This window comes from Syngnathus typhle, linkage group LG7, assembly GCF_033458585.1.
Source record: "Syngnathus typhle isolate RoL2023-S1 ecotype Sweden linkage group LG7, RoL_Styp_1.0, whole genome shotgun sequence".
Lineage (NCBI taxonomy): Eukaryota > Metazoa > Chordata > Actinopteri > Syngnathiformes > Syngnathidae > Syngnathus > Syngnathus typhle.
In genome coordinates this window covers 15,966,720-15,982,434 of record NC_083744.1, presented here as the reverse complement: position 1 = coordinate 15,982,434, position 15,715 = coordinate 15,966,720, and the positions used below count along the sequence as shown (strand labels likewise).

Below are 15,715 nucleotides of genomic sequence, written 5' to 3'. Positions count from 1 at the left end.
CATGTAAAACATTCTTTTCACAGAAACGACGCTAGGCCAGAGACCGTAGGGTTGCACTACAATTACTCTAAAACTATTCAAGTAGCTATCAGGAGGACTGTGTGAAAATTAGTCTTGCAACAAAAACTACATTGTGAGTTCGTGGAATTACACAACAACTCGTACATACCAGGTAGTTACCTGGACTATGCTAAAAATTAGCTAGCTAGTAGTTGTAAGTGACAAACATTACACAAAACAACAGAAATTGCTCAAACCCGGTTACTTGGTTGGATCACACAAAAACTATCTTCATTATTAGTTTGTTAGTTCAAAGGACTACACTAAAAGTATAGATAGTTATGAGTCAAACTACAAAAAAAACGACAGTAAGTGACGTAAGTATTACAGTGAGTTAGTAGCAAATTATGCTAATGCTACATTTACTGTAGTTAGTTGTTTACTTTGGAGGATTACACAACCGCAGTGATAGATAATAGCAAGATGACACTAAAATGACAATTGGGTAGTGAGTAGGGTCACAAAAACTATAATGGTTGGTAAGAGTAGGATAACGCAGAAACCAGAGTTAGTCGGTTGGTTAATGAGTAAGTAGGACTGCCTTAAAAGTTGTCAAGTTAATTTGTCAGTCAATGGGAAGGAACCCACAAAAACAACTACAAAAACACAAATTCCGCTGAAACTATCCTTAGTGACTGAGTTGGATAAAACAAAACCGACTTGAATTGTATTTCCTTGAAATAAATGAAATAAACTCGCCACTGAGGCACTCACACATAGTACACACACGCACAGGCTCTGGGGGGAAAAGGACCACCCCCCGGGCACAGTTGTGGCGGAGTGAGTAATGAGGCGGGCTGTTTCCAGCACGGCTGATGGAGGCGCCCATTAACAGGCACGCTTCAGGGTATCTCTCGGCTACCCAATGGAAATGAGATCTGAAAGAAGCATGTAGAATGTGTTGTCACATCCAAGTGACACTTATTAGCTTTATTTCCTCCTCATTGTTACAGGCGTACCACCTCTGGGTAAATCCACTATCGGGCCACATCTTTGTTGTTTGACGCCTTCGTAGTTATTAGGAGCTGATTCCCGGAAAGATCTATAACGCTATTGAGCAGAAATAAGTTCGCAACTCAATACAGCGGTGTGTTGACTTGTGAGTTATTACTATCAAGCTTCACGTGCAACACCACTCGAGTGAACAGAAATGAGAGATTGGAGATACTGTGTAACGTTCTCACATGTGGGCAAGGAAAACCACAGTTGGCCATTTATTTGAAAGGTCTGACACAAATTGAAAATCTGCTGTAGGCCACAACTCACATCCAGACACTCCCACACAGACAAACCGGTCGACGGGACTTTAGCTCACTCGGCCACGTCATTACACGATATAATCCATTTTTTTCTGAAAATGATTTTACGTTTTTATACAAAACAGTTTTCTATATTTAAAAAACAACTTGTGTCTTCGGGAACTCAAACAGGTTCAAAGTCGATGAAGACGGATCCGACCGTCTGTCCGCTTGTATTTGAATTTCACATTTGACACAATTTTCTGAAGGCCCTCTGTCTTTTAAAGCCACGCTTTTCCGATCAATGTGGCATCAAACCGCTACGACTTGGATGTTGCATGCTCTTCAAGTCTTTGTGAGAGGATATTAGCGTCCGCACGACGACCATCGCAGCACAATTATGTTTCTATCCAGCCGACAGTGTTGAGCCCGCGTAGTATTTTAGCGGCGCGTCGGCCGTATGGACGGCTTTGGGAAGGGTGAGTGGCACCTCATTTCACACAGCCTAATGGCTTGACACCGAGAGCACAGTGAGGAGCTTCCTTTCATTTTTGCGCTCCAACTTTTATGAGACGCTAGGATTAGGGCTTGATTGAAAGTCACCGTGAGCTGACTCCTACAGCGCAGAATCTTTTTCAACTTGACGGCTTCATTTTATTAATGACACGCACGCGTAGATAGACAGCAGTCAACTCGCCTCTCGGGGAGGTTGCCGTGAATTTGACCGCAAAGATGAAGCCGAATTGATACACAGTGTGGACCAAATATTTATGCGAGTAGGATTGAATGGAATGAAGGTTTAAGATCACACAATTGCTTCCTGATACTGGGGATAATGTAATGCTGACACGCCCAAAAATTGGTCATATTCATATTATAAAAACAATTCTTGCAAAGTTGCGCGTCTCGCCAATGTATGAAATATGTCAACCGTACCAACATTCATTTTATACTGCGAAAACATTAATCTATGACTAAATTATTAATCTATATCTAAATGATGTCCTAGATTATTCTTGTAAAATTTGGATTTTAATCTCAAATTTGCAATTTTTATTTTGTTTCAAACATACGACCCAAAAATCTTCAAGATAACCTTAAGCCTAAAAAAAAAAATACAGTGCTTCTTTCACGCAAGGTTAAGAGAACGACTTTAATTCAAAATAGTTTTACATTTCTTTCCAGGTTACCCAAAAGCTTTTTTAATACTACAATGAAAAAGATTTCGTATCGTACCTGTATTTTCTTAACACGGCAATAAAAACAAATATCGTTGTCATCAAAGTGGTTTCGTTTGACAAAATCCTAATCATTTCAAAAGATAGTATAACAAATATTTACTGCGAAAGAAAAACAGCCTCCTCTTAATAATTGACTACACAGTGTATTCATGACACACCCACTAATCATCTCAATTGTTTTTTTTAATGTGCGAGCATGTGATTTGAAAGACGAACCCACAAAGGAGACTAAATGTATCCCCTGCATGTGACAGACACGCCAGCCCTCCAGGCTTAGTTGTCACAAAACCGGCGACCAGTCAGAGCTCGTCAGGTCGCCGTCGTAGCATAATTGTGTTGTGACACCTTGAACCCGCCACTGGTTGTGCCGCGTGCTAATTTTCTGATAGCGCGCCGCGTGGGCTGCTGGAATCACAGCTATGATGGCTGTAATTTGTGCGGCGAGGGAAAAAAAAAAAAAAAAGGGAGGGGGCATCAACAGGATAAATACAAATTAAAATTGATGCTGGTCTTTGAGTAGTTTACGTTGGGGGGGGGGGGGGGGGGGCTGTGCGGAGAGAGCTTGCTATTTGGTCCCTCCATTACACGGCAGGGCCCCGGAGGCAAAGATGTGCTGCAGCATGTGATCACAGGCTTGATAATAAAGCTTAGAAAGCACCTGCTTTCATGCGTGTCGCTTTGAAAATGTTGCATGGCGACATGTCAAGGCTGTTACCCTCCACAATAAACACGCTGGAACAAGCGGGGGAAAAAAAAAGAATCTGCGATTTATCAAACAATAAGAGTGTATCCGTGTGTGTGTTACCATCCCGCAGAGCCAAAAGGGGCGTCCTGCTGGACTCTCATCTCAGCGCGTCTCCGCCCGGCAGTTCAAGAGCTCTTCATTACAGACTCCCCGAACGTCTAAGGGAAAGAAAAGAAACAATGATGAGCACGCCGTGTACACGTAACCTTTCCGAGGCTTCGGTCGACCACGACCGAGAGCGCCGCGGGATCAAAACGGTGACGGATATAACACGCATGTGAAAGTGGTTCACTGACAGGACACATCATTAGGTACGCGGAGAAATTTGCACATGGAAGCACCCATGTGATGCCTGATTTATTTGACCAACTTATTTATTGTACAGTCGACAATGAACAAGAAGCTTTTTTTGTTTGAAGCCGCCATTTTGGACCATTTCCAACATTTAGAGAATCCACTCAAATGAGTCTAAATTGGAAGCAGGTATTGCAGATGTGTTCATCTCCAAAGCAAAACACGGCGCCAAAAATTGATGTTGACGATTCACTACTTGCAGCTGTAATTATGATTATAGCTTGCAGCGGTCCAATCTAAGCCACAAACTAGTTTTGACAATTCATCATCATTTTATATTTTATACATTCGTATATGCGTAAAATGGTAAAAATAAATAATGATGATCAATATAAGTGTTTAGAATTCAAAAATATTGAAATATATGGAAATCTGTATTGATTTGACATTTGCACAACTTCAGGTGGCTGGTAATCTGGAACCCAGGTGCTGCTGTGAGCCACAGCTCACGTCCCAACACTCACCCGCAGACTCCGCAGAGACAGACGGATGTACATTCTTCTCGCAACTTTCATATCACATATTTTCACCGATAATGTTTTGCTCTGGAACATAACGCCGATGAACAAGGTAGTCAGTTTTAGTCCAAACATTCCAAACAGCTTCACAGATCCGTCGGAGAGCGAGTGTTTGCGCAGCGCCGAGGAATGGAGCTTGACAGGCTCATCAACGAGGCGCTTCTCGCAATCCACTGATATAATAATTATAGCGTCCCCCGTCTTTAGTGGAGGTTGATTGTTCTTGCTGTGAGCTAACACACTTAATTGTGCTATGCAAATGAGAGCAATTACAAAGCTTTTAGGTGAAGCGATGACAGCTGAGCTTGGTTTTCCACCGAGGCCTCGCCCCAAAACAGTTGTCATGGGAACTCGCCATAGAATAACACGCACACGCATTCAAACCCACACGCCGTCTAATGGATATAATATCATGATATGGCCGCAAATTGCCTCCTCTCCAGTCGCTGGGGTTGATCCATTCTTTGATTACTGAATATATTTATATTTTGCTTTGACTAAAAAGGAGGTTTGGGTTTGAGTCGGAACGACAAAAAAAAAAATTAACGAGATTGTAAAATATGCTCACATCCATGCAGCGAGACGATGTCAACAATCGGTCAAATGTATCAAAAAGGATTTTACATGATCCCGCCGCACGCATTTAAAAGTTTATAATTGCGAGTGTAATGCTGTGATCAAAATGGCTTCATTGTGCATGTGATATGCGGATGAAAGACTGCCACTGATTGTATCGAGAAGCGTGGAAAGACTCAAACTCGCTGCCAGTCGCACTTTTACAGACAATTAAATCAAGCCACCCATTCATTTTCCTTACAATTAAAATCAATGTTTTCGACGGATATGCAGTTTTTAATCGGAATTTTTTTTTTTAATGCCAGGCAATGAGAGGAACGCCGGCTGCGGTGTTTGCTCCACGTCATCTATATGACAATTAATCTCGCCGAGTCTTTCATGAATTAAATATGAATGAGGTGTTCTGGAGGTAAATGACAAGAGGCAGAGCGTAATTGAGGTGGCGGCAACGCGGCCTTCCCCGACTAATCTCTGACTGGGTCACGTGACTGGGGCCGCTCCCCCAATGCCGGCCGCTCTTTTTGCCACAAAAGCCGGGGCGGCTGGGAAAATTGATTTCCTCGCACGAGGTGTATTTGATAGCTTTTGAAATCAAAAATTGAAATGAACTAACCTGCGCCCCGCACGCAAAAGAGCAAATTAAACAAGCTCGGCGGCGGTTGCATTTTTTTCCTCCCCTCGGAGCTCTGGAGACAAATTCTAAGATGATTCTCAGACCAACAGTAAATTTGTATTAATATCATATTTATATTCATATAAATGTTTGTAATCTCTAATATATATATTGGACCTTGAAGTTATTTTATTCTTTGTAACTGTAAATATGCATTTTTCTATGCAACATCCAGTTTCAGTATTCACTATATAAAAGATGTGTATTTATACACTTGGCTTTTTTTTAAATTAATTTGCAGATTTATTGTATGGTATACCAACATGCAGTCATTTCCAGAATATTTTTTTTCCATGATTTCTTCTATATGAATTTGAGCTTAAAATAATCACCCGTTTGCATGCTATGATCATATATAATTGTGAATTCATTTTCATGATTTCAACCAAATATTCATATAATCCAATTTGCTTTATTATTTGAAATGATGAAGCATGTTCTGTGTATTTTTACCAATCTCAACCAGATATTATTAATAAAGCAATGGAATTTGTGTTTTTAAGATACTATTTGATGATCAATTATAAATATAGTATTTCCTCTTGAAAAGATTTCAACTAAATATACATCTTTTTCTTAATTTAAATTTTTGAATTAGTTGTAATAAATTCAAAATAGTCATGTCTCGTTGCAGTTCCAAGCAAAATAAAATCTCACTATATCAAGACTAATATTTCCATTTGAATAAAAGTCAACTTTAAAGAAAGTATATATATATATATTTTTTTTTCATACTACGCCCACTCCGAAATGGTTAATTCCATCTTCATTACAGGAACAATGTAAAAAGCCGCGCGAACAGACGCGCGTAGTCCTTTGTGCGAGCGAGTCAAAGTGGACCAGACGAGCCGAGGGAAACGAGCGCCGACAAAAAGGACGATGCGGCCGAGCAGATGTTGCTGCAGGTGGACGCCGAGATCAATAGGCGGCGCGGTTACCTGAGCCTCGGCAACTCGTAGCAGATGTTAAACAGACTGATGCCCCCTGGAAGGCTGATCAATGGACAGGAGGCAGATGGACCAGAACATGGGGGAGTGCTGCGAGGCGCTGCTAGTTAGAACACACAAATTGCTGGGGAAAAAAAAAAACACACACAGACAATAGAAGTCACATTTGAAATGCAAGTTCAGCTTTTAGGAGGCGTATTGCAACTTGTGCCAAAAGTCTGTCACGTTAATGACTTAAGTCTTATTTACAGGTAGACGTGACCAGGTGAGAGGAAAAGGAGGACTCAGCACTTCCTGCCGAGCTCCAAACTTGAGCTCATTAGCAAGCAAGCAGCTCGAGGAGGTGTCACACGATGCCACACGACACCAACCTTTAACGCCCATTAGGCAATTAAATACACACTCAAATGGGGGCCACTCGTTTGTTATCAATCTTCTTCTACGAGCACTGGTCAGTAAATTACGCTTGTTTGCGGAGGGGAAATACTCTTTCATACACAATTCGCTGTGTGATTAGAAAACAATGTTGTTGTTTTTTTTAACTAGAAGCACATCTATGAATCTTGTATTTTGATTTAACTGAAGAACAGCGAAACTCAAATTTCAATCCACCAGATGTTGGTTAAAATTATTATTATTATTTTTTTAATCTTTTTTTTTATTGTAATAGCTTTGAACTTTTTAATTGGTTATTTTGACTGAATTGAATTAATACAACCCTAACTCGGGAACGCATGTGTATTTATTGATTGATTGATTTTTAACCTCCTTTTATATTTTATAATAATAATAATAATAATATTAATAATAGAATGGGTCAAAATTGGAAAATAAATCAATGACATAAAATCAATTATATTAAATAGTATTTATGTTTTATATATATATATATATATATATATATATATATACATATATATATATAGTCTGTTTTTTAAATTGTTGTAATCTAAACATTTCTTTTTTTTAAATACTTGGTTTTCATTGAAGGTTGACATTTCAATTTATATTTTAATACCTATCATGATATACCTATGGAGCAATAACAATACAAGCAATAATATATGTTCCCTATCTATATTTATGTTCCATGAATCAAGCTATTCTAACTGTGACAAGGATGCATCGTGGGCATTAATAGCGTCTCGGACACACGACGGCCATTTCAAACGGGAAAACGTTTCCCACGCACTCAAACTCCAACAAACACGCACGCAAGGATTGTCTGACAGGGCACGTCCCCGTGGCCGCGGTTGTCCGAGAAGCAACTTGAACCGGGCGATAACCCGACAGACTTTATCTTGTCTTGGGTGAAGCCCGAAGACGACACTTCAACCGCACGCGGCGACGTACAGCCCCCGAGAGCCCTAACCTTCCCCTGGTCCCCACCGCCGTAGCCTGAAAGCTGTCAGCGGCCCTGTTGCTTATTGATGTTTCTGCATGTTTTATGTCTCGGGGAGATATGACGGCCGTGACACGGTGCTGATTTCAATCGGCCTTCGCCGAGTGACAGCTGGGGCAAGTGAGAAGAAGAAGTAGAAGAAGGGGGAAAAAAAAAAAAGGTTGGGATGTCATTGGCTCAGATCAGATCTGGCCTCGTTCTTCTCCTCCTTTTTAATGAAAATGTTTCATTCACGTCTCACGGCTCTCTCCCCCTGGCTGATGAATTCAAGGAGAGGAAATAAAAGGAGAAACGAATAGCGGCGGAGAAAGAAATTCGGCTTTTGTCCGATTGGGCCGGGGCGAGAAGAGACGATGACCTCCGGAGCCAAAGGTTCTGACACCGCATCAATCCCTTTAGGGGGCGAGGCCTGCCGGACCGGCGCTGGCTGGAGATTACTTGAGCACATCTGAGGGATGGCTCGCTCTATCTATTTCACACGTTCTATGCAGAGTTGTATGCTTTGGATCCTGAGCTGCCCGCTAAATTAGGTCTGAGATCATTCTGCGGAATGAAGGGGAGCCATCCAAGGCAATTCAATCCCACAAGCATTGACAGAGAGCTTACTGAATCCCAGGAAAAAAAAGAAGAAGAAGGGGGACGTGCATCTATTCCCTCTTTCTCTTTATGATAGTGATGAGAGGAATGTAGCCCGGGTAATCCCAATAAGGCTCTTAACTTGCAAATTCAAGTATAGGCACATATGTACCGGTAAGACGCTCCCACGCTGCTTTTTCCACAAGCATATATCGTGGAAAATTCAATTTTTTATTTTTTTTTCAACTGAGCTCAATTAGTTTAACGCTTGGTAAACTACAGTTAGCGTATCGCCCCCCCAAACATCTCAATGCTAACTTAAAAATGAAAAAAGGAACAAAACTGCGTCATAAATCACATGTGACAAATTTAGCCATAACATTAAGATGAATTGGTCAGTAGGCTATGAGTGCTAACAAGATGTAGCAAATATTCAGATGGGGATGAAACAGTTTAGCTAAGATTCAATTTCAATATATTGTCATTATTAACAATACCGCATTCAACACCTCTGAGATTAAACGGTGATGAATTTGGTGATGCAGCGCATCATTAGCCATAGCATTGGCAGCCAACGGGAAGATGCTAGGTGCTAATGATTTGCTTCAATCTTGCTCATAATTCATTATCGTGATGTGTATTATTTTTTTTTTGAATATAATTATCAAACTACCGTATTTTCCGCCCTATAAGGCGCACCTAAAAACCTAAAATTTTCTCAAAAACCAACAGTGCGCCTTATAGTCCGGTGCGCCTTATATATGGACCAAATTCCTAAATTTAAACTGGCCCAAAGCATTGTGTCATGAAATCAATCATAAGTGGCCCGCTGAAGACTATGAATCATGAATCAAAAAGACTATGGATCATTATTTTATGATTATAAAGTAATTTGTTACGTCTGAAGTTGAAATAAAAAAGATAAAATGGAGAATGATTTGATTTGGATAAAAAATCTGACATGATGCATTAATGGTGCGCCTTATAGTCCGGTGCGCCTTATATAAGGATAAAGTTTTAAAATGGGCCGTTCATTGAAGGTGCGCCTTATAGTCCAGTGCGCCTTATAGGCCGGAAAATACGGTACCTTGATTTTTTTTCTTCTTCTTCTTCAATCAGTCATATTTATTTTTTCCTCGTGTCATCTCTCCTTGGACAAGTTAAGTCTTTTCAAAGTTTTTGTTCTCTTCAATCAGATAAAACAGTTCATTTGCTGCACTGTCAAATTAATAGCGCAAGTAGCTCCTTTGCTTTGAGTGCAGTCATATTTTTTTCCCTCTGTAGAAACACAATTACTCCGAGGAGGGGGGTGGGGGGGGGCATAATGAGATTCAAAACAAAGACCAAATTAGCTGTCATTAAATTATTTCAATTTCCTTTCCCCGCTAATAGAAGATTGTGACAGGTGTCATAGTCGGGCATCACGTTGGCCCGGCAACATGCTAGAATGGATAATTGATCCATCAAAACGCATCTAGCTTGGGCAATAACTGGCTCCAGACGGAACGCGCATAGAAAATCGAATTTAAAGCCTGGCGTTGACGGCTCCGCCGCGCCTGCGCTCAGTCGATCAAGTATGTAGTCCCCTTCTGACAACTCTGTTCACATGCTGTTCAATTATTTAAAGCGCTGGCTGGTCCCCAACCACCAGTCACGGTCGGCAGGACATTCCGTACTGGCTCGCACGATAAGATTAAATATTATTTAGTTGGTTTCACTTTGAAGCTGCGTTTCAGAGACAATTTCAGCAGTTATATCGGAAAAGCAGGACAGGCACAACAAGATAGGAACCGGCTCATTTTCATTTACAAAGTCTTGAAAGGCAACGTGCCACCCGTACATCAGCACTTTATTAAATCTGTCTCATAATACCCACTCAACCCTTCCAAGTGACTGTTGACTGCTTTACAAAAGTTCCATCTTCCCCGGAATACAGTAGACACTCAAACGCAACAATGCTTCCAGGACTATTTAATGCAGCTGAAGCGTGAACGTTTGCTCAGTTATTTTGTTTCTGTCCTCTCAACATGATGCCTTGAACTCAGTTACTTGAGATTCAAATCAATGTTTGAATACTGAAAATCAGAGTAATGGCTATCTTTTATAACTGATTCGCATTTCTGTGCTGGTCTGTCAAAATATTGCAAAAAAAAAGTTGGCGACCACTGAGCTAAAAGAAGGAACATGAAAGAGAAAAAGCATTCTCCAAGGAGCTGTCATAGAGAAAGCAAGATGCCACAGGAGGGGAGGGGGGGAGCGTCTGTTGGAGGAATGCCTTCAGTAGCTCAGCTTTTCACATTTTAATTTGAGGTCTGCGACGGTAGAGCCCGAGCGAGCGGGTCCTGGGAGTCGGGCCTGGTGCTCTGACCCCTGAACATAGACTGTCAGCCCGGCTCGGCGGAGGATCACCGGGGGCCGCCGGGCCGGGGCGCTTTGAAAGCCGCCGCCAATTCAGCCCAAAGACGCGGCTGAATGGCCGCCGCTGTCGCAGACGCCGCCACCAGTGAAAAAACAGGTTGCGCCAGGAAGAGAATTTGCTTTCAAAATGTGTTTGTCCTCTGACCTCGCGTCCAACCCCGTGGCCCCGCCGCCTTTGAAGCCCGGAGTATGTTGTTTTTTTTGCATAGGGGGGGCACTGAAAGGAGTGCCCCTGTCAGTATAAATATATTAATAATCTGACAGCTTCATCTGCTTTTGAGGGCCCGGCTTGACAGGCTCACAAAAGGCCGGGCGCTGTCTACACGTCCGCGTCTTCCTGTCTGAACAAGACGCACACACTGAGTTGATTAAGACATCACACTCCTGCCAGCCATTGATTTTTGCAGCCGTCTCTGTCACTTACTGTACCAGAGCCCCCCCGGCGGCGGCGTCCAAATCGACCGCGACAGCCTCGTGTGAGGCGCAGAAAATGTTTGAGAGGAATGCTCAGTTCAAGTAAATGCGCTTTTTATTCCGCCGCGTGTCTTTTAATCTCCTATATGCTCGCCCAGTTGCGGGATCAAACGTGATTATGCGACAGAAATTGATTCTATTTGATTTGGTTTTGGTAAAGACAAAGAATGGAGCCCCTCCCTTTTTTTTAAACGTCAGTTATTATTTGGGTTAGGGGGATAATATATATATCAACAACTGGATCAAATTGAAACAGTTTCCATCCTTTTAAATCAAAGTCAGAAAAAAGGCCCGATTTTTGGATGTTTCGAAAGATTATCCAGCTGTGGCCGAAAAATGGTAAAACTTTGAAAAACTATTGTAAAATTTAAACAAATTGTTAACTGCTACAAAAGTCACTCAACCAGAATGAAATAACAAGGAGAAGAAGTGTCTGCCACTCAATCAGTCGATTCTTCTTCTTCTTGGTATTGTCCGGCCATCTGGATGCCCTGTGGCACGATACTGCCTCTCACAGGTCAATCTCGGTACTACGGCCAAATCTGGCTATGTGTGGCGTGATGTATTAGTCACCGATGAATTTATTCCCCCCCCCATCATCGTGTGGGTTCTCTCACATTTTAATAATCGATTAAAAATCTCGACGTGTGGATTCGATTGGAAGTTTTGATTTGAGCCAGTACGAGTTGAACAAAGGAGGAAGGGAGCGAGTGCATTTGTGCATGTGGAAAAGAGCCCCGCCTCTCAGACGGCGTGGAGAGACAGAGGGAGAGCAGGGGTCAGAGGGAGCACAGGTAATTGAGGTGTCCCCGCCCCTTCCCTCTCCTCTCCCCCTTTTTTTTTTCCGGGGCTTCTCACCCCATCCTTTCACCCCGCCACCCTCTATCGGCACAGCGGGCACAATTACGCTTCCCATCACCCCACCAGCTGGCCCCCGTGATCCTGCACTTCTTACTAAACGCGACTCCATTGGCCCCCTTCCCTCTTAACCTCTCAGCAGCCATTCTGGGGGGAAATAGGCCGAATTGCACGGCACGCCGACAGCGGGAGGAAAAGAACTCCGGGCCGCTACGCTACTTTTCAGCAGTTTGGGAAAATAGGGTCAAATGCAGGTTGTGCATTGAGAATGAAGACTGGGTTCATAGCAGGTGCAGTACGCGGCTTACGTTGTTAATATTTCTTGATTCTCATGAAAGCAATTGCTGTAACTGCAATTAGTAGATGAGATGGCTCTAATTATGATACAGTTCAAAGTAAAATATTGTAAAGGAAGGTCTCTGTCACTCAACTATGAGCGACCTTATATGATGTCGAACGGAAATAGATACACACGCACGCAAGCAGTGTTTACATTCAATTTATCGAGCAAGGAACTTTTTCATGGTAATTGATGTCAAGTATCAAATAAAACTACTCATTTAAAATAAGACAAAATATGTGATGTGCGGATGGATGGCAGCGACATTTTTTTTTGTCCGCTTGTTGCGATGCTAACAAGTTGAATCAAGCAGAAGTGTCTTTCAACATGTATGTTAATTGCGCTTCTATTTTCGGACGCGGACACCTGCGCGTCGGTCTGATCCGATTCCTCCAACACGCTCGCTCGGGGTGTCTCTTGATAGACAGCGTTTTCACCCCATCCCCTCGCATTAATGAGCGGCGAGGCGCTCCAGCAGCGTTATTACCTGAAATAATACCATATGGTAAAATGTAAACAACATCTGCATATTCATGTCACAACTTCATCTGTTTAATTAGTTCCAGCAAAGCAGTTTAGCCTCTGAGACACACACCCCTCCCCATAACCCTTTCCTACCTCCCTTCCTGTCAGAGAGACGTGTCCCGCTGTCGCTCCCGACAGTCCTCCCATTGTTCAAGTGATGCTGCCTAGCACTGACGCCAGGAGTGTCCTACAGGCCACAGATCAGGTGAAGACACTTAGAGAGGCTTCTCAAACCTGTCTTGTAATATATATATATATATATATATATATATATATATATATATATATATATATATATATATATATATATATATATATATATATATATATATATATATATACACGTGTATATATATATATATACACACGTATATATATATATATATATAATTATATATATAAATAATTTTATATATATTATATTTTATATATATAAATATAAAAATATATATATGTATAAATAAATAATATTAAATAATATATACATATTGTATACATTATATATATATATATATATATATATATATATATATACAATATATATATAATATATATATATATATATATATATATATATAAATTCTAAATCCTATTGGGACTCGTATATTCAAAGACAACAAAGGGAGAGAAATAGTTAAAGAAGGAAAAACAGAGCCATGTGGAATGAGAAGCTTAAGTGGGCATTTTCTAATTAAATTCTCCTTCATCAGACACTCATTTGTGCACAGGCATTAATACTTTTGACCCCTGCGTAGCCTGAACGCTAACATGCCTGAGGAGAAAGGGCGGGGAAAAAGAGGAGAGCAATGAAAGCGGGGGGGAAAAAACATGAAGGAATATCTTATTAAAGGGAGTCAGGCGTGTTTTGGCCTCGCTCGCTTGATGGCCGGCTCTCGGTGTCGCGACCTACTGGCGTCGGAGCTAATACGGCAGTGCGCGCCCCGTCATTGTTCTCAATCAATAACTAATTATCAAAGTACTGGCTCCGACCGGTATTGTCCTCTCGGCCCGGAGCCCCTTGTTGCGCGCTGAATGACAGAAATGGGGAAGAAAGGGGAACAGAGGGTGGCTTTTGGCTGCACACTGATGTGCTGCCGCCACAACATCCTTGCAGGCCTTTCAAGGAGCACTGTGCCGTCAGTTTGCATTAGCGTCCCGTACTAATTGATATGAATTAGAACAGAAGAATTATTGTTGCGGCTGAACGTCATAACGATATCCAGGGAGACAAAGAGGGTAGAGAGAACGGCGCACAAAAGTAAGAAAAGACCGAGCAGACTGCTGCAACAGATTGCGATTCAAACCGGTGCTTACCGACCTTTTGAAAGAAAGACTTGCGAAGAATCACACTAAAGTAAAAGGTTAAAGATAGTTTACACTGTGTCGGTCGAAAAGCGCAAATGGACGCTTTCATCAAGCACCTTCAATGGGAAAATACAAATTGAAGTGAAAAATTAGCAACATGCTAGTAGCAGGCTGTAAAGTGAAACACGCCATCTTTGAACTTCCATGGACTTTAGCTAGTTCTACTCTCAGTTGATTTCTGAATTCATAACCCAACAAAATATCAACTTTTTCCAAATAAAAGAGTGTCTGCTGTATCTTAAAGCCTCACCAGCGCTCTAACCGTTGACACAATGTCCTTTTATCACCTTGTCATTGTTGGTTGCTTTTTACAAATGAGCTGACAGAAAAAGAGGGAGCCAGTAATTTGTAGCTGGCAACACAGGCCGGATTGTGTGCTGGTGCCTGTCTGTCTCACTGCTTCCTAATGGGGTGGCTCGTCCTGTCATCCCACGTGGCAGCACAGTTCACTTCTCCTCAATCCCGTCGGTGCCACAGGCACCGGGACCAGGAGGGGGTTGGTTGGTACGTAGCCCCTAGGAGGAGGGTGGGGGGGATGCTTGCTTGCCTCAGTGGCGGGCAGGGGTCAGCCTGGTTAAAAAAAAAGTGCAGCCTCGGGACAGTGAGTCTAATCCCACAGCAAGAGCATGGCAGCTGGAGCAGGCCATCCGTTCAGACTGTATAATGATATCCCTTGCCCTGGATCTGATGTTTGACCTCATTACCAGAGTTTAATTGTGTTTCTAACAGTTTTTCTTCTTTCCTGCTAAAGCCTTTTTTTTCTTTTTTGACAACTCTCCAGGACTTCCATTCTTTTTGCTTACCAAAATTAATTACCAAAACTATGCGGACATTAAGGGACTGAATCACAGGAAAAGGAAACCGGAATCGCTTTAAATAAGCGGAAACGGGCATGTCTACGATGCGGTCGATGTGGACAGTGGAAGTGGAAAAAAATAAAAGAATAGGCTTGCGTGTAGGCAGTTGTGATGCACTTTATGCCAACAAACCAAATGGCAACACTCAAAAGCCATCATATCTGGAGAGTGCACATTTTTTGCTGACTATGCAAAAATCAAATGATCTTTAATTCATACAATTAAAGCAACAAAATACATTCAATGTATGTAATGTATGTTTTCAGCATCCACAGAAGTCATATCTTAAAAACAAAGCCAAAGTTAAATAAACACGCAAGCTAAATAAACAACAGCTCGTTACGCAACTTTTATGTGTTCTCAGTCCTTATTGGACATAGAACGGCAGGTATTGCCAAAAGGTTCATTAACACCTTTGGAATCTACCTGGTCCTTGTCACTTTTCGTTCATTATCCAGGAGTGTGAAATAACCAGACCGAGTACAACAGTATCAGTAAAGTATCAACAACGACAGTGTTGCCAACACTTCTAATTAGGAAAACCCTTC

At 41.8% G+C, this 15,715-nt stretch overlaps 1 protein-coding gene across 1 annotated transcript in view; it reads right to left on the bottom strand.

Annotated features, from left to right (window-relative positions):
- The window catches only part of LOC133156403 (multiple C2 and transmembrane domain-containing protein 2-like), a 180,157-nt gene that overhangs the window by 20,572 nt on the left and 143,870 nt on the right, over positions 1–15,715 (bottom strand). Inside the window, exons 28-29 of the transcript XR_009714858.1 lie at positions 6,344–6,476; positions 3,345–3,442 (exon numbers count right to left, since the gene is read on the bottom strand). The gene's annotated coding sequence lies outside the window, so the exon portion shown is untranslated. The remainder of the gene's footprint in view (positions 1–3,344; positions 3,443–6,343; positions 6,477–15,715) is intronic.